Raw genomic sequence first — 22,251 nt, forward strand, 5'->3', positions numbered from 1 at the left:
GTGACTCACATAGAGTCAGCAAATCTTAACTTGATCAGCAATTTTACTCAGGTAGAGAAACAGTGTAGCTAACAGTACTTTCACAGCAGGTGGTTATAGGTTTAGTATGCTAGCTAGGTTATTGTCTCTAGTAACCAAAAAAATTGAAGGTATTAGGCTTGGGCCTGTTAGGGCACAGCAGTAATCAACCAAACCTGGCTTTTTGACCAGACCTGGTATGGCTGGCAACTGACCCCAGTGGTCAGAGGTACCAAGCAGAGAAATATCAGATGGGTAACTTGCCTTGAGCTAAGCAGAAAGATACCTTCCAATAAGCAGGGTAGGCATCCTGATAAGAACAGCCCTGCTCTGGAACCTTGGGGCTGACAGAAAACAGGGACAGTGTACACAAAGCACAGAACAGGATTGACTACCACAGAAACAGGAATGATGCACAGACTGGACAGAAATGGACAGACACACACAGGCTAAAGCATAACGCAAAGAACATACAAAATAAAGATACAGATAGTGGCTTAAAAGACAAAACAGTCCTGAGACAGGTGACCTAGATGTGCTGGGTGTCTAAAACAAACACACATCAATTTTGAGGCAAAGAGAAAGGGTTCCTAGCTCACTTAAATAGGACGGTAATTGCTATTTAAGCTGCAGCTGGGCTGGGAACACTAAGAGGGATTAACCCTCTCATTGCTGGCAAAAAATAGAACACAGAGTACATTCAAACAGAAGATGCAGAGCGATGCCCATGTCTGCCCGGAATAGCAAGAGGGCAGCAGACATAGGTAGCAGTCCTAACAGGGCCTATCCGTGTAACAGTCTGTACTCAGGTAGTGGTCCAGTTGTAAAATCCAGGACAGTCTCTACTCCCTGAACAAGCTGTGATTTCAGTTACACACCTAAAGGCAAAGGTACAGTATATTGGTTTCCTCTTGCAGCAATGCTCACACAAATAATTAGAGTGCCAGGCTCTTCTTGCCCTCCGCATGGATTGTATGTTATGAGTAGTCTATAATCACTTTCAGTTATCTTTATATTGATAAGCATCAGCAGTCTAGAGCAGGTAGAGGCGTATGCAGAAGTCCAAAACTGCACTCATCAATGTCATTGAATAGCTATGATTGGTCAAACCAGCGCCGGCCTTCATTGGCTGACGCGATTCTGAGTTGACCAAACAGAACGTAGCTCGCTGGAGGCGGGGCATTAAAGCCCCACATTCAGAAAGCAATGCTCTGTGTCGACTTGGAGGAGGGAGCGACAGTCTGCAGCAGCGCCGCAGATTATCGGGGAACGCTGGTGGTAGGTGAGTATTAATTTTTTTTTCACTTGCAGTTAGTTTCCCCATTGAAATGCATTGGAATGCATTAATGGCATTTTAATGCATTTCAATGGGAAACAATGCTCTGACATACAAGTATTTTGGCTTACGAGCTCCGTCTCGGAACAGATTAAACTTTTATGTCAAGGCACCACTGTACTGCACAGCACACACTGTAAAAAATGTAAAATTAAAAAAAATCCAAAACACATCATTATTATAGCAGGATTGCCACATGACTTTTTTCTATTCTTTTATGGAAAATTTCTGATCATCGGCATTTTTTATAGACAAACTGGAAGGCCATAAGGAATAACAGAGATTCTAAGTAATAAATGTCTATAGCCCAATATACTGGAATAAGAACTCATTGCCCCCATTTATTGAGGGCTAGAAAATGCTAATTACAAACACAATGACCTGCGGACTGACACTGGAAAAACTTCCCTGTTCTGCACTGATCAGAAATATACGGACGTTTGGCAACCCTGCTAAGCGAATGTCATACTGACAGAGTAGGATGCCTGGGCTGGAGAAGTGTTTTCTGGGTTAACAAGAGTGTTTGTGGTGCGGTGTAGTAGTGTAATGGGAAGGGGGGGTTGAGATGACCATACTACAACTATGAGCTGCGCCCCTCATCAGAGCTGTGGACTGAACGAAGGTCCTGGCAAGCATGACTGGGACTGTTAAGACAGCACTACCATACTGATGTTGCACTGTTGTGCATTTTTGATATATTAGGCTACCCTCACATCTGCGGCTGAGATTGCTACGTCCGGAGAATTCGTAATACAGATTCAAACAGGTGGGAACTTGAAGTGCCGTGAATTAAAAACTCCTTTTATTATAATCCGTGCATATAAAAATCACAGGTCCAGAGGACTAGTTTCAGCTCCTCATGAGCCTTGATCACCTCTCAGGAGAATTCCCTGGCCGATCAGGTCCATCTTATGATGGAAACAAACACTACCAAATGCACGTCATTGACAACAATGGGGTGTGCTTGGATCCTGCTTCTCTTGCCTGGCATATTAATGGAAGAATAAGTGCTGCATGCAGTGCTTTTTTCTGGTATTTTGTGCCAGATCCGCCCTAGAATCTCTGACTGGAGGTCCCAACACAGATGTGAAGGCAACCTTAACCTCTCCCCTCTTACAGGTACTGTGTGTATAGGAGAGAACAAGTCAAATGATCACATCTAACATAAGTAAAAATGTGCTGTGCCATGCAGTGCCCACCCTGTTTACATCTACAGTAATGCATGTTGTAATGTTCACAGTGGACACTAGATGTCACTAGTATGCTATATACAAAGACACACGGTAGGAAATAAAACTTATAGTACAATTCTTTTGCTGAGCTGATGTTGGCTGACCAGGTGTGGATTTATCATCACACTCCGATTATGTTCGGAGCATGGCTCTATAGTCTACCTGTTCATCATTGCATCAAATTTCTCTGGAGTGCATGCACAGGTCATTTTTCATCACTGGGTCTGGAGAGGCTTGATACAATGATGAACAGGCACGGCATGGTTGCCCTGGTCTGAGCAAACTCAGAGCATGCTCTGATTGTAATGATGAATATGCCAATGCTGTTGCTGGAGTGTGCTGGAAAGGGCCGTGACCACTAATAGCTATGTGTGATCCCAGACAAGGCAGTGCCCTGAGACTGTGATTGGCTGAAGGCACGTGTGTTTCTGGAGGCGGGGATTTAAAGCCCTTTGTAGAGAAAGCAATGCTCTGCCGGGGACCAGGAGGGAGCGACAGCCTGCAGGAGCGCCGCAGAACGCCAGGAGAAGTGAGTAATGATTTTTATTGTAACACATTTCTGGATGAATTGCAGAGAAGGGCTTATATATTTAAGCCCTTCCCAACAATTCATCCCGCGATCGCCCGCAGCGCATTGCTTTCAATGGAGTCGGCTGTATTGCCGGCTCCATTGAATTCAATGCGCTGGACAGCTCCAGCCCGTTTCTATTAAAACGCGGCTAAGGGCAGTTTTTTCTGGCGTTTTTTCAGCCCCGGTCACGCGATTTGCGGATGCGCATCCGTCATGTGATCCGCAAATCACGGGAAAAAACGCCCGTGTGACTAAGGCCTAAGATGGTAATTTGAAAGATTGGACTTTTATGGACAAAGAGATAGCAAATGTGTTTGGGATTTTTACTTAGATTTTTTTTTACAAGTATGGCAAAGTGTTTTTTTTAAGTTTTATTACCTTTTATTTTTCTTTTTAGAATTGAAACTGAAATTTTCTTTTTTTTCTTCTAATCGTTTGATTGCTTCTGCAGTATGATGTAATACTATAGTGTTATATGATACCATGATCTGACAGGCAATGTACAATGTCAGTCGTGGGGCCATTCAGAAGGCCCCCAGCTGCCGTGGCAACCTAATGGCACTCCATGATCTCATCGGGGGGAGCCGGGATTCTCCCAAATTCTAATCTGGGCATTTATATGTTGCTGTCAGAATTGACTACAGAATTTAAAGGGTTAAGAGTTACATTCAGTTGCGGTCCTGATCGAAGCTGTTGCGGGTGAGTGTTGGCTGAAAGAAATAGCCAGCATCCACATTACATGGAGCGCCACTGATGCCTAATCCTCCTCCTTACAAATCCCAAACCTGCATGATGTAAATCTACCTCCTGGAGCATTAAGAGGTTAAGTATCTCTTGCAGCCTGGTCCTTGAAATACAATGAATGGAATTACCTGTCCCCTGCCTATGCTTTACAAGTTAAATAAAAGTCACTAGATGACAGCAGATCGTGGAAACTGTTGTTTACTGCAATGACTTATTTGTCAGACGACCCCTTCTATCCATGACAGTCACGCACAAATGTTGTATTATATAGACTTTGTTCTTACTCAGTGCTAAAGTATAAAGCAATGTTTACCTTAACCCATTAATGGCCAACAGTTTTAGTTTTTTCATCCCTGCTTTTCAAGTGCTATACTTTTTTTGTTCCTCGACATAGCTGATTTAGGGATTGTATTTTTTGGGATGAATATCATTTTTTACTAATACTATTTAAAGTATCATATAATTTATTAAAAACATTTTAAAGTTTTTAAGTAGGATGTAATTGAAAGACCCTACAATTGTGGCACTACTATTTGGGCTTTGTTTTTATGGCACTTACATTGCAGCTAAAAACACATTATTGTCATTGTGTGGGTCAGTACAAATGTGGTGATACCAAATTTATATAGTTTTTATCTTTTGTTAATTAAAAAAAAAATACATTTATAAAAAAAAAAAAGGTTAAATGGATTTTTCTGCCATATTCTGAACCATAACATTTGTATTCGTTGTTCGATGCAACTGTGTAAAACCTTCTGCAGGTATTCAGTTTTCCAAGGCGGTGTTTTGCCCACAAAACTCAATATATTAATAGTTTGGACTTTTATGGCGATACCAAGTATATTTCTTATATTACTTTTCTATATGAAAATGGGAAAGTGGTTTTTTTAATGAAATTTAATTCTGAAAAAAATTTCAAACTGTTATTTAATGTATTTTTACGACTATATTTTAGTTGTAACATGCAAACATGCAATCACTTGTATAATATACTGCAATACTTCAGTATTACATTTTCAGCCCTGGGTCATTCACAAGGCCCTAGACTGCCATGACATACAAAGAGCCAATTGCAATCTTTTCGCTAGGACTTGGTCTACTATTTGAACCCAACAGCAACCCATGATTGTTTGATGGTCGGCATATGGGGCCAGCTCCATCTGGCTGCTTAGTTGTCACAATTCACATTGACCACATCATCCAAATGGTTGAATGGCCACAATTAGAGATAAAACAAATTTCATTTCTTCATCTTTTTGTTGTGCAAAAGTAGTATAACATCAGTGTGAACCTCAATTGTTTATTGCCATAATCACATTGAGTCTGAGATTACATCATGCTGAATGTCAAACAGTTAGGCCTGAAAAATAAACTGGCAGAATTTCTGTCTAGCCACCTCCCAGTCACTCTTGATAAAATTAGTAGTTTCATTCCATTTGCACAAAATGCATATGTAAATGTATGCATATGACATCACATTCATATAGAGAGCAGACTCTAAGAAATGTCCACTGATCAGCATCAGTACACACAGATCCTGAGCTGAGATTCTCTAGAACTCCTCCGACCAGACATGAAGACTCTCCTGTGGTTACTCAGTGCTCTACTGTCACTACAATGTGGGCATCACTTAATAAAAGTCTTGTTAGTATGATATCTTTCTGACATTTTGAGATTTAATATTCATTGTTTTTATTCTTGAAGGTGTTGCTGCACAGATCTCACTAGTGGTGTCTGGTCCTGGGACTGTAAAACTTACAGAGACTCTGGAGATGACCTGTAAAGTGAGCGGTGCCTCCCTCACTGACCGCACTAACATGTATTGTGTGGACTGGTTCAGACAACCTGCTGGGAAAGGCCTGGAGCCGTTGGGGAGAATATGTTATAATAATGCCATAGCTTATGGCCCGTCTGTTCAGGGACGTTAAACTATAACAAGAGACACAAATAAAGGAGAAGTTTATGCAAAACTCACTGGAGTGAAACCTGAAGAATCCGGGACATATTATTGTGCTAGAGAGCAACACAGTGTAACAGATGGGCTGAGGACATGTACAGAAACTGGTTACTGAATGTGGTGGTATCAGCATGTTGGGAAACTTATCCACTGTATTACCTCCTGTTCTCAGATCATTGCTCAATTAAAAAATGAGCAGAACATATGACAGGATAATAGATAATGAAAAATAATGCTTTATCTATGACAGAACAAGAAGTAATAGTTTGCTGGTTTATTTAGATCGTTCAGTTTATGCAGCTGTGAAGGAAGTAGATATCTATTTATTTTCCTACGTACCTTTTATATTAATTTTTTAATATAAAGTTTAGTAGCTTAAGGGTGCGTTCACACGAACGTATATCGGCTCGGTTTTCACGCCGATAAAGCAGTCAGAACCTGCGCCCAGTCTATTTTGAAAAAGCCCTGTTCTTTTTAGAACGATAGAGGTAAAATCATACGTTGTGATAAGCTCCGCCCCCTGGCGTGTTGGCACCTTGCGATAAATAAGTGGGTTTTGGGTTGCAGTTTGGGCATTCGGTCTCTAAAAGGTTCGCCATCACTGGCCAAACTAATAAGAAGAAGCCTCACAAGTGTAAAGAGAATGCCTGATTGGATATAGTAAAAACAACAGGTAGCATCGTCCAGGGGTCTATACGGCAGTTCTAGCCAAAGATAGACTGGAGCCCACCTTGGAACTGAAGGAAAACTTCTCTCTAACTCTGGGTGTTGTGATGAACAATAAAGGCTTCCATCCGGATTACTAAACACATATAATAAACATTTAGGTTACATTCACACAGGTGAGCGTGATATTGGGCAGAGAAACACGGTCTGATATTGTGTTTTACCCGTTTCAAAAAAATCCTGAAAAATTGAGATCCTCTGGCGGTTGTTTTATGTGCGTCAGGGGACCCCAAGAGCCACACCTGCAGCCTATTTCTCTTCCTATAGTTTCCCTATTGGTTGTGCTGGCATGGCAACCTAAATACAGATAGTCCCCTACTTGCGAACAGGTTCCGTTGCAGGAGACTGTTCGCAAATACATTTGTTCGTTTGTCTGAACAAATGCCTGCATGGTGCAGGATCGCGGGTGGATCCCGCTCCATACAACGTTGGGTGCAGGCTATTCTTACAGCCGGCACCCAGCGACACAATTTCCGACACCGCAACACTCGTCGGAACTGTTAACGATTTAAATACCTCTGTCTCGTTGAAATTGGTGCCGCTGGGTGCCATCTGTAAGAATAGCCTGCACCCGACATTCAGGGGCCCTGTACAGTGTCCAGCGATAAGATCACAAAACGCTGTGTGGTTGCTAGGCAGCCGGGGGCAGCACGGCTTGATAGACACTCTGCATAGGCAGCCCTGGGGCCTTTCAGAAGGCTCCCGGCTGCCTAGCAACCGCACAACGTCCCGCGATCTGACCGGACAGGCTTGATAGACACTCTGCATAGGCAGCCCTGGGACTTGATAGAAGCCTGTCTAGTCCCTGCACAGTATGATGTTCTTAACTTGCAAAGTTCGTAACTTGAACGTTTGCAAGCCAGGGACTATCTGTACTCACCATAGCCATCCAGCATGTTATGCCCCAGCAATTACTGAGGAAGAGGTTTTTCCTCGAAACGTGTTTATTCTAATTGATTTAGTTCTCATAAAATTAAATCTTCATGTCCTACTATCTTCGCCATTTTTTGGAGTCATTGCATAGGTACACGTCTGGCCAGCAGCACCTCCTACTTACACGTGTTTCACTATTCATCAACGAACTTTATGCATCTACCCACGGAGTAGGTCCATGACTTTCTTTTCACTACTTCTGCTATTCGACCTGGCAATCATGTGACTACCGGGTACCTCTTGGCACAGCAGCATCTTAGCAGACCCTGATCGGCTCTATGAGTGACTATTGTCACCACACAGCTAGATGTTTTCCTTGTATAACTGGCGCGCCTATGAATGCCCCAGCTACAGTGGAAAGGTTTGATATTAAAAAAAGACAATGTGAATGACCTCCAAAGGTCTTATATGACATCAAGGAGGACATAAATGTTAAAAAAAAAATTGTTACAAAAAGAAGTTTAAAAAAATGACAAAATAAAATTTCAAAAAACCCCAATCTCAAACCTCCTTACCCCACACCTCCTGTATGTCCGTCTACCCGTGACCCCCCTCCAACTTCCCCCCCCCCTGCTCCCTTGTCCTTGTATCATGCGTTACAAGTGTTAACCGATGTCTGTACCCAACACGCAGTATCTTGAGTTAAATAAGAATGCGAACAACAATGGATGTACAGAATCACTTAGTATTAAGTAGTTAGTTAACTGCAAGACTATTTTAGGGATCTCCAGACAGTTACTGTTCTAGCCAGAAACACATCCTCGGATAATGCAACCACGCAACCTGTCTTGCTTTAGTAGTTAAGTTAGTTAAGACAACAATGTCTTTTTTCTTTTCTGCCAATATACATGCAATCTTTCAAATGTATGTAACTAATAATAAAATCTAATAAAAATTGATTTAAAAAAAAACAAAAAAAAAAACATACTGTGTTAACCTGAGAGTTACTCGCTCTCTGGAATCGCTATCTTCTCCATTCAAGATGATAGGCTACCCTCACATCTGCGGCTGAGATTGCTACGTCCGGAGAATTCGCTGACCGGACAGGTCCGTCTTATGATGGAAACGAACAGCACCGCATACACACCATTGACAACAGTGGGGGTTGTTTGAACCCTACTTCTCTTGCCTGGCATATTACTGGAAGAATAAGTGCTGCATGCAGTGCTTTTTTCTGGTATTTTGTGCCAGATCCCCCCTAGAATCTCTGACTGGAGGTCCTAACGCAGATGTGATGGCAGCCTTAACCTCTCCCCTCTTACAGGTACTGTGTACACAGGAGAGAACAAGTCAAAGGATCAGATCTAACATAAGTAAAAATGTGCTGTTTACATCTACTGTAATGCCTGTGGTAATGTTCACAGTGGACACTAGGTGTCACTGTTAGGACACACAGTAAGAAATAAAACTTAGTGTACAATTCTTTTGCTGAGCTGCCTTGGCTGACCAGGTGTGGATTTGTCATCATGTTCTGAGCATGGCTGCTAAGTTCTACATGTTGATCATTGCATCAAAAATCTCTGGAGTGCATACACAGGCCATTTTTCATCACTGGGTCTGGAGATGCTTGATACAATGATAAACAGGCACAGCATGGTTGCCCCGGTCTGAGTAAACTCGGTGCATGCTCTGATTGTTATGATGAATATGCCAATGCTGTTGCTGGAGTGTGCTGGAAAGGGCCATGACCACTAATAGCTGTGTGTGATCTCAGACAAAGTAGTACCCTGAGACGGACTGGACAGCAGAGAAGGAGAAAGTAGCATCCATAAAATTGGGTGAGCAAAGCAAGGGAGCGTTATTAACCTCCACACTGCCAGACCACTGCAACTTACAATATGATGAATGGAATTACATATCCATAACTGATGCTCCACAGAAACTAATTAAAAACACCAGATGACACTGACGGTAGAAACTACAGTAAAACCAATGACAGGCCTGACAAAGGAGGGGCCCGAAGAGCTCTGTGAATTTACTTCTCTGGGGCCCTGAAATGTCAGATGCAATCACTTATTTGTGAGATGTCACCTTCTCTCTATAATAATCATGAACAAATGTCGTGTCATCACTTGCTGGACTTTGCACTTATACTTTAATACTGAGTAAGGGCAGCTTTATATGGCCATATATATCTTTATGCACGCAGCAGTGTAACATATTAGTGTTATGAACTAGGCGGTATTGCACGCATATTGGCCTATTTTACTGTAGCTTTTGTACTTGCAGGGCATGTTCATTTGCGCCTGGCAGAAAAAAATGCCCTTGTACAGTATAACTGGCTATTTAGCCTGAGTTCCAGATGTGCTCTTTTTCCAGAGGAATTGCACAATTTTTCACGCATCCCCATGCATATTGTTCGTGCATTTGCGCACCCAGTTAGACTTCTATGGGGCCCTTTGTTGCACTAATGTGCAGAAAAATAGAGCATGTGCTATTTTATGGCGCGCTTGCAAAATCAGGAAATTTGTAACGACCTATTGACATTAATGGGTTCTATTCTCTGCACATCGCACATGTATATTTTATGCAAGAAAAAACACAAATACACCTGTGAGGAGTCCTAAAACCATGTTTTCCTTAACCCTTTAAAGACTAGAGGTTTTGTTTCTTCATCCTCGGTTGTCAAGAGCCATAACCTTTTTTATTGCTTCATCAACATAGCTGATTGAGGGCTTCTATTTAGTGATTTTATGAGTTGTATTTTTTAATAAGGGCTCAGTCACATGGGTGTTTTGACGCACAAATTTTAAACGCATCAGTTAAGCGTTTAAAAATAGGCATGACTGAAGTGAGCGTCACGGCAAAAAAAAATGCTATCCGCTTTTCCCTGCTGTTGCTGTGACAGCTGCAGCAGGGGATTCCTTGGATGTGAAACCCACGGATGCTTTCCCATCCAGCGGTTTCAACTGTGCTCAATAGGGCCAGCGGCAGCTGTGGTGGCTCCATTGACATACAGAGAACATCGTCATCCTCTGCTACAGCTGTGACAGCTGTGGCAGAGCATTTCTTCAGCTCTGCGGGGAGTCCCATTGTCACTGGACACTGTTACAGCATTGTCACAGTGTCTAGTCAAAATAGGACTACCCGCAGAGATGAAGAAATCCTCTGCCACAGCTGTCACAGCTGTGGCAGAGGAGAGCGATGTTCTCCCATTGAATTCAATAGAGTCGGCAATACAACTGGCTCCTTGGAAAGCAATGAGCTGCCAGCAAGCGCTGCAGTGATTTTCGGGGAAGGGCTTAAAATATAAGCCCTTCCCTGAAAATCCATCCAAAAATGTGTAAAAAAAAAAAAAGTATACTCGCCTCTCTGCAGCTGCCGGGGCTCAGCCGCATCCAGCCGGCTTTTCTCCTGTACTGCTCTGTGGATTTTTCAGCAGGCGGGGATTTAAAATCTAAAATGAATGGGTGAGTGCGGCCTCTGATTGGCTGAGCACTGTGACCAATCAGAGGCGGCTCTCAGATATTGAATCCGAGAAAATACGTCAGGGAGGCGCTAACTGTGCTGGCTTGGAGCTTTAAGCTATCTGTATGCTAACTCTAAAAATGAGTTAGAATACGTGAGAAATAAATCAAAATAGAACTCACCCGGTGTCTGGCGAGCACCCCTAAAAAGAGGTCTCACCAGCACCTCCACATCCTCGTTGGCTTATAAATCCTCTGGTGTGTCCATTTGGCTGCTGGGCTTCTGTGTCCTGCTGGCAGGCAGGACCCACTCGAAGTGTATTCGTATATACAAAAAAGAAGAAAAGAAATGCCCGCGCTCTTTTTGGACCAAAAAACCAGGGACGGGCTGCAGGCACCACTTGCTTCAAACTTTTATTCTTAGTATCCTCTGTACTGTCCTCTGTGCAACGCGTTTCGTCGTCCTTACACAACGACTTTCTCAAGCACCTTGAGACCTTGGGGCTTGAGAAAGTCGTTGTGTAAGGACGACGAAACGCGTTGCACAGAGGACAGTACAGAGGATACTAAGAATAAAAGTTTGAAGCAAGTGGTGCCTGCAGCCCGTCCCTGGTTTTTTGGTCCAAAAAGAGCGCGGGCATTTCTTTTCTTCTTTTTTGTATATACGAATACACTCAGATATTGAATGACAGCTGAGAGCTGCCTCTGATTGGTCCTTGCGCTCAGCCAATCAGAGGCAGCACTCACCAATTCATGAATTCATGACACTGAGACTGTCTTATTTTCGGGGAAACAGGGTATTACATGACCAGATTATAACAAAGTTGTCTGCTGCAATCTTACCATCATCCATCTTATCTAAAATAACCACCAACAACTTCTTTTGGATTATTTTGGCCACAGTAGCCAATTTTATCACAAACATAACAATAAGCATTTAAATTTTCAACCCCAATAGGAAAATTATTTTAGGAGAGTTTCTTGGAGCCCTGAGAAAAACTGTCTGTCACCTCACCAACCACGAAAATAGGTGTAACTGCCTCCTGTTTCCTTTGAACCAGCTTGGGAGACCCTATTTCCCAAACCACACCTCCTGCTGCAAATCACCTGACTCGGGAGACTCAACAACTAGCCTCTAGTAGTCTACCTCCCGACATCGAGGCCAGCTTGCCATACCCAGGCTAGCCACACCAAACATCTTTGCAGGGCACCTCCCTGCCAAAGACAAGAGGTGACAGACCCATCTACTAATTAATCACAAATGGGGGAAGGTAGCTATCCAGCCCCTGCCTCCCCCCACCACACTTTTATGTAGACTTCAAGGAAACCTCCCCCTAACCACCACAGCCAGCACAGCTTGACTCCCTCAAGCCTGCGCCGCCCTCCACAAAACTATGGCGCGCTCTATTCCCTCCTGTATTGCTTCCAACCACAAGTCCATTGCGATGTGATTTAAATGGACTCTATCCGCTTTCCAGTAATTCCCCGTGTCAGCCTCCAACTCAATGTGCCGCACTGCTATTCCGCCATTTCTACTAACTAAATGCAACACCTTTCTATTTAACTTGATCCTTGCCTGATCGAGCCCCTTTACCGAATGAACAAACCTCCAAATTTTCCGGGGAACTATCTCTGACAATACTATGACCACTTTTTGATGGGATGCTAACAGCCTCAGAACATCATATCTGATATCCCTACAAAGGTCCCTAAAGGACCTCCTCTCTAAATCATCCCCCCCCCCCCCAGCATATATAATGGCTATGTTCGGCACCCTATCCAGACTAACCATCCTTTCGAACTCCTGTAGAACCTTTCACCAGGACATACCACTTATACCCATCCATCGTAACACTGCCTCCCTCCTCGGGAACCTTAACTGCCTCCCATCTGGCCTAACCCCAGCCCTTTATGTCCCCCAATAAATGTAAGAGTGCCCCATGATCCACACTAGTGCCGATTGGTGACCTGTAATAAAACAAAAAGCATTGAAACAGCCCACCCCCTGACTTAGCTCCCCTTTAAAGTAACTGACTGAGGTCACATGTACGACCTATACTGCCCCGACTGCCATCTATCAATCCTCATAACTGACTCGCCCTCAACCCCTGAACCGATGCCTCCATAGCTGCTCTAACCCTAAAAGAGTGTGTCCCAAACTGTGAACTATTCAAGCCCATTTTTTTAGCGCCTTTTTAAAGACCATCAAAAACTGAAACCTGGATAAAAATTGCCCGTTCTCATGCTTCAATAATGGCCCTGTGCTCCTCTTCACCACCATTTTATACTGTTCCCGTGTATCCAAAGGGCACATCACCGCCCCCTGAACCTCCCCTAACCGAACTATTTGTTCCCACCCGTATGATCTGTTTTTGAGCTGTGGATAAACAACTGCAGCTGCCCGCCAACCTTTCTAACATCATCTGCCTGTAACTGCCCCCCAAACGCTCTTACTAGGTGAAACTAGCTCACCTATCCGTAATGCCCCAAAGAAGACCAATGAAAAAGCCACCTTGAATAACGCCCTCTAGAACTAATTCCCACAAATCTGCTGTAGCATAAATTAATAAAAAACTCTTTTAAACTGATTTATACTTTTTTTTAGTTCCTATTGGGGACAAGAAGCTGTCATGCTTTGATTGCTCCTGCAGTATAATGTAATGCCATAGCCTTAAATCATACTGCGATCGGACAGGAATTTTATGAAGTCACCCCAAATGATTGGCTTGATAGGCATCTAATTATGATAGCCCTGGGGCCACCCAAATTGCAACCTGCAAAATAGCTGGCATTGTATGGAGCAAGATCGCCGCGTGATCTCTTCATTCATACCCCGATGCTGCTGGACGGAACTAGACATCTTATAGCGTTAAGGGATTCAAATAAATATAAACTATCTTTGAAAAGAAATACAATTATTTTCTGCCACCATAATTTATTTTTATTTTCATGTCAACATAGTTGTGCAAGAAATTATTTTTTGGGGCGTCCTTTATTTTTTTCTTTGGTACTACAGGTGCTCCCCGACTTGCGAACAGGTTCCGTTCCGGGAGCCCGTTCGCAAGTTCGTTTTGTTCGCAAGTCGAACAAATGGTAGTATGGAGCGGGATCGCGGGTGGATCCCGCTCCATACAACGTCGGGTGCAGGCTGTTCTTACAGCGGGCACCCGGCGGCAGCAGTTCCGACGAGCCGCGCCACTCGTCAGAACTGTTAACACTTTAAATACCGCTCTGACAGCGGTATTTAAAGTGTTAACAGTTCCGCCGAGCGGCGCGGCTCGTCGGAACTGCTGCCGCCGGGTGCCCGCTGTAAGAAACAGCCTGCACCCGACGTTCAGGGGGCCCGTACAGCGTCCCACGATGAGACCGCGGGACGCTGTGTGGTTGCTAAGCAGCCGGGGACCTCCTGAAAGGCCCCAGGGCTGCCTATGCAGAGTGCCTATCAAGCGCACGGCTTGATAGGCGCTCTGCATAGACAGCCCTAGGGCCTTTCAGAAGGCCCCCGGCTGCCCAGCAACCGCGATCTGACCGGACAGGCTTCTATCAGGCTTGATAGAAGCCTGCCCGCTCCCTGCACAGTATGAGGTAATGCCATAGCATGACATCATACTGTGCAGGACAGATAGTTCGTATCTAGCGAAATTCATAACTCGAATGTTCGCAAGTCGGGGACTATCTGTATTTTGGAGTAGCTATGACTTTTTGATCACTTTTTATTACACTTTTTGTTGGAGACAGGATGACCAAAAAGCACAATGCTGATATTATTTTTTTTTTCTTTTCTGATGATGTTCACCACTCAGGATAAATAATATGTTACTTTGAAAGATTGGACTTCTATGGACAAAGCGATAGCAAATGTGTTTGGGATTTTTAATTAGATTTTTTTATTATAAATATGGCAAAGGTTTTTTTAAGTTTTATTACTTTTTATTTTTCTATTTATAATTGAAACTGATTTTTTTTTTCTTCTAATGTTTTGATTGCTCCTGTAGTATGATGTAGTACTATGCTGTTATATTATACCATGATCTGACAGACAATGTACAATGTCAGTCCTGGGGCGATTCAGAAGGCCCCCAGCTGCCATGGCAACCGAATGGCACTCCACGATCTCATCGTGGGGAGCCGTTCAGGATTTCCAAATTCTTATTGGGGCATTTAAATGCTGCTATCAAAATTGACTGCACAAATTAAAGGGTTAAGAATTACGATTAGTGGCGGTGCTGACCGAAGCTGTGGCGGGTGAGTGTTGGCTATGAGAAATAGCCAGCATCCACATTATATGGAGCGGCATTGAGCCTGATCCTGCTCCATACAAATCCCAAAACCACATGACGTACACTACCGTTCAAAAGTTTGGGGTCACCCAAACAATTTTGTGTTTTCCATGAAAAGTCCCACTTATTCCCCACCATGCGTTGTGAAATGAATAGACAATAGAGCCAAGACATTGACAAGGTTAGAAATAATGATTTGTATGTGAAATAACATTGTTTTTACATCAAACTTTGCTTTCGTCAAAGAATCCTCCTTTTGCAGCAATTACAGCATTGCACACCTTTGACATTCTAGCTGTTAATTTGTTGAGGTAAGCTTGTGAAATTGCACCCCACGCTTCTAGAAGCATCTCCCACAAGTTGGATTGGTTGGATGGGCACTTCTGGCGTACCATACGGTCAAGCTGCTCCCACAACAGCTCCATGGGGTTCAGATCTGGTGACTGCGCTGGCCACTCCATTACCGATAGAATACCAGCTGCCTGCTTCTGCTGTAAATAGTTCTTGCACAATTTGGAGGTGTGTTTAGGGTCATTGTCCTGTTGTAGGATGAAATTGGTTCCAATCAAGCGCTGTCCACTGGGTATGGCATGGCGTTGCAAAATGGAGTGATAGCCTTCCTTATTCAGAATCCCTTTTACCCTGTACAAATCTCCCACCTTACCAGCACCAAAGCAACCCCAGACCATCACATTACCTCCACCATGCTTAACAGATGGCGTCAGGCATTCTTCCAGCATCTTTTCATTTGTTCTGCGTCTCACAAACGTTCTTCTTTGTGATCCAAACACCTCAAACTTGGATTCATCCGTCCACAACACTTTTTTCCAGTCTTCCTCTGTCCAATGTCTGTGTTCTTTTGCCCATCTTAATCTTTTTCTTTTATTGGCCAGTCTCAGATATGGCTTTTTCTTTGCCACTCTGCCCTGAAGCCCAAAATCCCGCAGCCGCCTCTTCACTGTAGATGTTGACACTGGTGTTTTGCGGGTACTATTTAATGAAGATGCCAGTTGGGTACCTGTGAGGCGTCTGTTTCTCAAACTAGAGACTCTAATGTGCTTATCTTCTTGCTTAGTTGTGCAACGCGGCCTCCCACTTCTTTTTCTACTCTGGTTAGAGCCTGTTTGTGCTGTCCTCTGAAGGGAGTAGTACACACCGTTGTAGGAAATCTTCAATTTCTTAGCAATTTCTCGCATGGAATAGCCTTCATTTCTAAGAACAAGAATAGACTGTCGAGTATCAGATGAAAGTTCTCTTTTTCTGGCCATTTTGAGCATTTAATTGACCCCACAAATGTGATGCTCCAGAAACTCAATCTGCTCACAGGAAGGTCAGTTTTGTAGCTTCTGTAACGAGCTAGACTGTTTTCAGATGTGTGAACATGATTGCACAAGGGTTTTCTAATCATCAATTAGCCTTCTGAGCCAATGAGCAAACACATTGTACCATTAGAACACTGGAGTGATAGTTGCTGGAAATGGGCCTCTATTCACCTTTGTAGATATTGCACAAAAAACCAGACATTTGCAGCTAGAATAGTCATTTACCACATTAGCAATGTATAGAGTGCATTTGTTTAAAGTTAGGACTAGTTTAAAGTTATCTTCATTGAAAAGTACAGTGCTTTTCCTTCAAAAATAAGGACATTTCAATGTGACCCCAAACTTTTGAACGGTAGTGTAAATCTACATCCTGGAGCATTAAGGGGTTAAGTATCTGTTGCAGCCTGGTCCTTGAAGTACAATTAATGGAATTACATGTCCCCTGCCTATGCTCTACAAGTTAAATAAAAGTCACTAAATGACATCAGATGGTGGAAACTATTGAAAAAACAATGACGGGCCTGACAAAGAAGGGGCCCAAATAGCTCTGTGAATTTACTTCAATGGGGCCCTGAAATGTCTGATGGCGGCCATGTTTACTGCAATGACTTATTTGTCAGACGACGCCTTCTATCCATGACAGTCACGCACAAATGTTGTATTATCGGATGCTAGATGTTGTTCTTCAGTGCTAAACTTATAAAGCAATGTTTACCTTAACCCTTTAAAGCAGTTTTAGTTTTTTCATTCCTGCTTTTCAAGCGCCATACCTTTTTTTTTTGTTCTTCAACATAGCTGATTTAGGGATTGTATTTTGTGGGATGAATATAATGTTTTACCGCACGCCCCCCCCCCCCCCCGCGGTGAGATCGGGGGATCCGTGCAGGTGTCATGGCAGCTGGGGGCCTAATGAATGGCCCCAGGGCTGCCTTAGCAGACTGCCTATCAAGCCATCCACACAGGGTGGCTTCATAGACTGCCTGTAAAAAAGCAGTATGACGTAATGCTATAGCATTACGTCATACTGCAGGAGTGATCAAAGCATTGCATGTTAAAGTCCCCCAGGGGGACTTCAAAGTAAAGTAAAAAAAAAGTTTTTTTAATTGTTAAAAAAAAAAAAAAGTTATAAAAGTTTAAATCACCCCCCTTTTGCCATATCCATTATTAAAAAATCAAAATCATAAAATAAAAATATGTATTTGATATCGCCGCGTCCGTAAAAGTCCGATCTATCAAAGTAATGCATTATTTTTATCGCACGGTGAACGTCGTGTGAAAAAAAAAAATAAAGAACGCCAGAAATACACTTTTTAGTTACCCTGTCTCCCAGAAAAAAACGCAATAAAAAGTGATCAAAAAGTCATATGTATTCCAAATTGATACTATCGGAAACTTCAGGACATCTCGCAAAAAATGAGCCCTTGCTCAACTACATCGACGAAAAAATAAAAAAGGTATTGCGCGCACAAAATGACCGCAGAAAATAATTGAAAAAAATTAAATATCTTAAAAAAAAAATACAAGTACTACAGCAAAAAAAATACTATACAAGTTTGGTATCGTAGCAATCGTACTGACACATAGAATAAAAATATCAGGTCATTTTTGTTGCAGTTTGTGTGCTGTAGAAACAGGACGCACCAAAAGATGGTGGAATGTCGTTTTTTTTCCATTTCTCTCCGCTAAGAATTTTTTAAAAGTTTTTCAGTAAATTATATGGTACAATAAATAGTACCATTGAAAAACACAACTCATCCCGCAAAAAAACAAGCCCACATACAGCAACGTCGATGGATAAATAAAGGAGAAACGATTTTTTAAAAGGGAGTAGGAAAAAACAAAAATGGAAAAAAGCAAAAAAGCTCCGTCACTAAGGGGTTTATGTATGATATGATTTATTAATAAAACATTCTAAGGTTTTTAAGTACCGTATATGCCGGCGTATAAGACGACTTTTGAACCCCAAAAAATCTGCTCTGAAGTCGGGGGTCGTCTTATGCGCCGGTAATACAAAAAAAAAAGTGTAAAAAAAAAAAATCATTACTCACCTCCCCCGGCGTTCTGTCGCGCTCCGGCAGGATGTCGCTCGCTCCTCGTCCCCGGCGCAGCATTGCTTTCTGAATGCGAGGCTTGAAATCCCCGCTTCCAGAAAGCTAATACACACGCCGTCAGCCAGTCATTGAATGGCTGTGATTGGCTAAAACACACGTGGCTTCAGCCAATCACACTATTCAATGACATCATTGAATGGCTGTGATTGGCTGAAGGCGCACGTGTGTTAGCAATCACACCCATTCAATGATGTCATTGAATAGTGTGATTGGCTGAAGCCACGTGTGTTTTAGCCAATCACAGCCATTCAATGATGTCATTGAATGGATGTAACTGGCTGATGGCGTGTGTATTAGCTTTCTGGAGGCGGGGATTTCAAGCCCCGCATTCAGAAAGCAATGCTGCGCCGGGGACGAGGAGCGAGCGACATCCTGCCGGAGCGCGACAGAACGCCGGGGGAGGTGAGTAATTATTTTTTTTTCCTCCACTGTAATACCGGCGTATAAGGTGAAAGTTGGGGGGTCGTCTTATACGCCCCGTCGCCTTATACGCCGGTATATACGGTAGGATGCAATTGAAAGACACTACAATTGTGGCTACTTTTTGGGCTTTGTTTTTATCACTTTCACAGAGCAGCAAAAAACACGTTATGGTTAGGTTGTGGGGGTCAGTACAAATGTGGTGATGCCAAATTTATATAGCTACTATCTTTTGTTAATTAAAAAAAATAAGTTAAAAAAAAAAAAGGTTTAAATAGATTTTCCTGCCATATTCTGAACCATAACAGTTTTATTTGTTGTTTGATGCAACTCATTTGGGCAATCTGCAGTTATTCAGTTTTCCTAGGCGGTGTTTTGCCCACAAAGCACAATCCTGGCAATATTTTAATAGCTTGGACTTACATGGCGATACCAAGTATATTTCTTCTATTACTTTTTATATGAAAATGGGAAAGTGTTTTTTTTTTATGAAATTTAATTCTAAAAAAAATTTCAAGATGTTATTTAATGTATATTTACAACTATATTTTAGTCATAACATGCAAACATGCAATCACTTGTACAATATACTGCAATACTTCAGTAATACATACAGCTCTGGGTCATTCACAAGGCCCCAGACTGCCATGACATACTAATAGCCAATTGTAATCTTTTCGCTAGGACTTGGGCCACCATTTGAACCCAATGACAACCCATTATTGTATGGCGGGGGCAGATGGGGATGGATGCTTAGCTCTCACAATCCACATTGACCACAGCATTCAAATGGTTAAATGGCCACAATTCGAGCTAAAACAAATTGCAATTTTTGTTGTGCAAAAGTAGTATAGCATCAGTGTGAACCTCAACTGTTTATTGCCATAATCACATTGAGCCAGAGATTACATCATGTTGAATGTCAAAAAATTAAAACTGAAGAATAGAATGGCAGAACTTCTGTCTAGCCACCTCCCAGTCACTCCTGATAAAATGAGTAGTTTCATTTCATTTGCACAAAATACATATGTAAATGTTTGCAGATGACATCACATTCATATAGAGAGCAGACTCTGAGAAATGTCCACTGATCGACATCAGTACACACAGATCCTGAGCTGAGATTCTCTAGAATTCCTCCGACCAGACATGAAGACCCTCCTGTGGTTACTCAGTGCTGTACTGTCACTACAATGTGGGTCTCAATAAAACTATCTCACTATGATATCTTTCTGAAATGTTGAAACTTTAGTATTTACTGTTCTTATGGTTTTTATTCTTGAAGGTGTCGCTGCACAGATCTCACTAGTGGTGTCTGTTCCTGGGACTGTGAAACCTACAGAGACTCTGGAGATGACTTGTAAAGTGAGCGGTGCCTCCCTCACTGACAGCACTAACATGAATTGTGTGAACTGGGTCAGACAATGTGATGGGAAAGGCCTGGAGTGGTTGGGGAGAATATGTTATGAGAATAGCAAATATTATGCCCAGTCTATCCAGGGACGTTTAACTCTAACAAGAGACACAAATAAAGGAGAAGTTTATGCAAAACTCACTGGAGCGAAACCTGAAGAATCTGGGACATATTATTGTGCTAGAGACAGACACAGTGTAACAGATGGACTGAGGACATGTACAGAAACTGATTTACTGAATGTGGTATCAGCATGCAGGGAAACGTGTCTCCTGTAGAGATGAGCGAGCACCAAAATGCTCGGGTGCTCGTTACTCGGGACAAAATTATCGCGATGCTCGAGGGTACGTTTCGAGTAACAAAACCCATTGAAGTCAATGGGCGACCCGAGCATTTTTGTATATCGCCGATGCTCGCTAAGGTTTTCATTTGTGAAAATCTGGGCAATTCAAGAAAGTGATGGGAACGACACAGCAACGGATAGGGCAGGCAAGGGGCTACATGTTGGGCTGCATCTCAAGTTCACAGGTCCCACTATTAAGCCACAATAGCGGCAAGAGTGCCCCCCCTCCCTCATTCCACGCCACACCTCTTTAAAAGGGGCGGGGCGATAGCCCACAATGCTGTACAGAAGCAATGAGAAATCCAATCCTGTGCCACCTCCATCTGGAGCTGCACACGTGGGCATAGCAATGGGGAACCTATGTGCCACACACTATTCATTCTGTCAAGGTGTCTGCATGCCCCAGTCAGACTGCGGTTTTTTATAAATAGTCACAGGCAGGTACAACTCCACAATGGGAATTCCGTGTGCACCCACAGCATGGGTGGCTCCCTGGAACCCACCGGCGGTACATAAATATATCCCATTGCATTGCCCATCACAGCTGAGGTAATAATGTCATGTTTAATGCAGGTGGGCTTCGGCCCACACTGCATGCCCCAGTCAGACTGGAGTTCTTTAGAAGTGGACACATGCAGTTACAACTCCGTGTGGACCGACAGCATGGGTGGGTGCCAGGAAGCCACCAGAGGTACATAAATATATCCCATTGCATTGCCCATCACAGCTGAGGTAATGTCTTGTTTAATGCAGGTGGGCTTCGGCCCACACTGCATGCCCCAGTCAGACTGGGATTCTTTAGAAGTGGACACATGCAGTTACAACTCCGTGTGGACCCACGGCATGGGTGGCTCCCTAGAACCCACCGGCTGTACATAAATGTATCCCATTACAGTGCCCAACATAGCTGATGTAACATCAGCTTTAATGCAGGTGGGCTAAAAATTAATTGGATTACACTGTAGGCGAGGGCCCCAAAAGATTGGTGTACCAACAGTACTAATGTACGTCAGAAAAATTGCCCCTGCCCAACCAAGAGGGCAGGTGAAACCCATTAATCGCTTTGGTTACTGTGGCTTAATTTGTAACTAGGCCTGGAGGCAGCCCAGTTAAAATAAAAATTGGTTCAGGTGAAAGTTTCAACGCTTTAATGAGCATTGAAACGTATAAAAATTGTTTACAAAAATTATATGACTGAGCCTTGTGGGCCTAAGAAAAATTGCCCGTTCGGCGTGATTACGTCAGGTTTCAGGAGGAGGAGCAGGAGGAGGAGGATGAATATTATACACAGATTGATGAAGCTAAAAGGTCCACGTTTTTGATGGTGATAGAGAACGATGCTTCCATCCGCGGGTGCAGCCTACGTATTGTTTAGGTATCGCTGCTGTCCGCTGGTGGAGAAGAGAAGTCTGGGGAAATCCAGGCTTTGTTCATCTT

Source organism: Eleutherodactylus coqui, chromosome 5 (genome assembly GCF_035609145.1).
Source record: "Eleutherodactylus coqui strain aEleCoq1 chromosome 5, aEleCoq1.hap1, whole genome shotgun sequence".
Taxonomy (NCBI): Eukaryota; Metazoa; Chordata; class Amphibia; order Anura; family Eleutherodactylidae; genus Eleutherodactylus; species Eleutherodactylus coqui.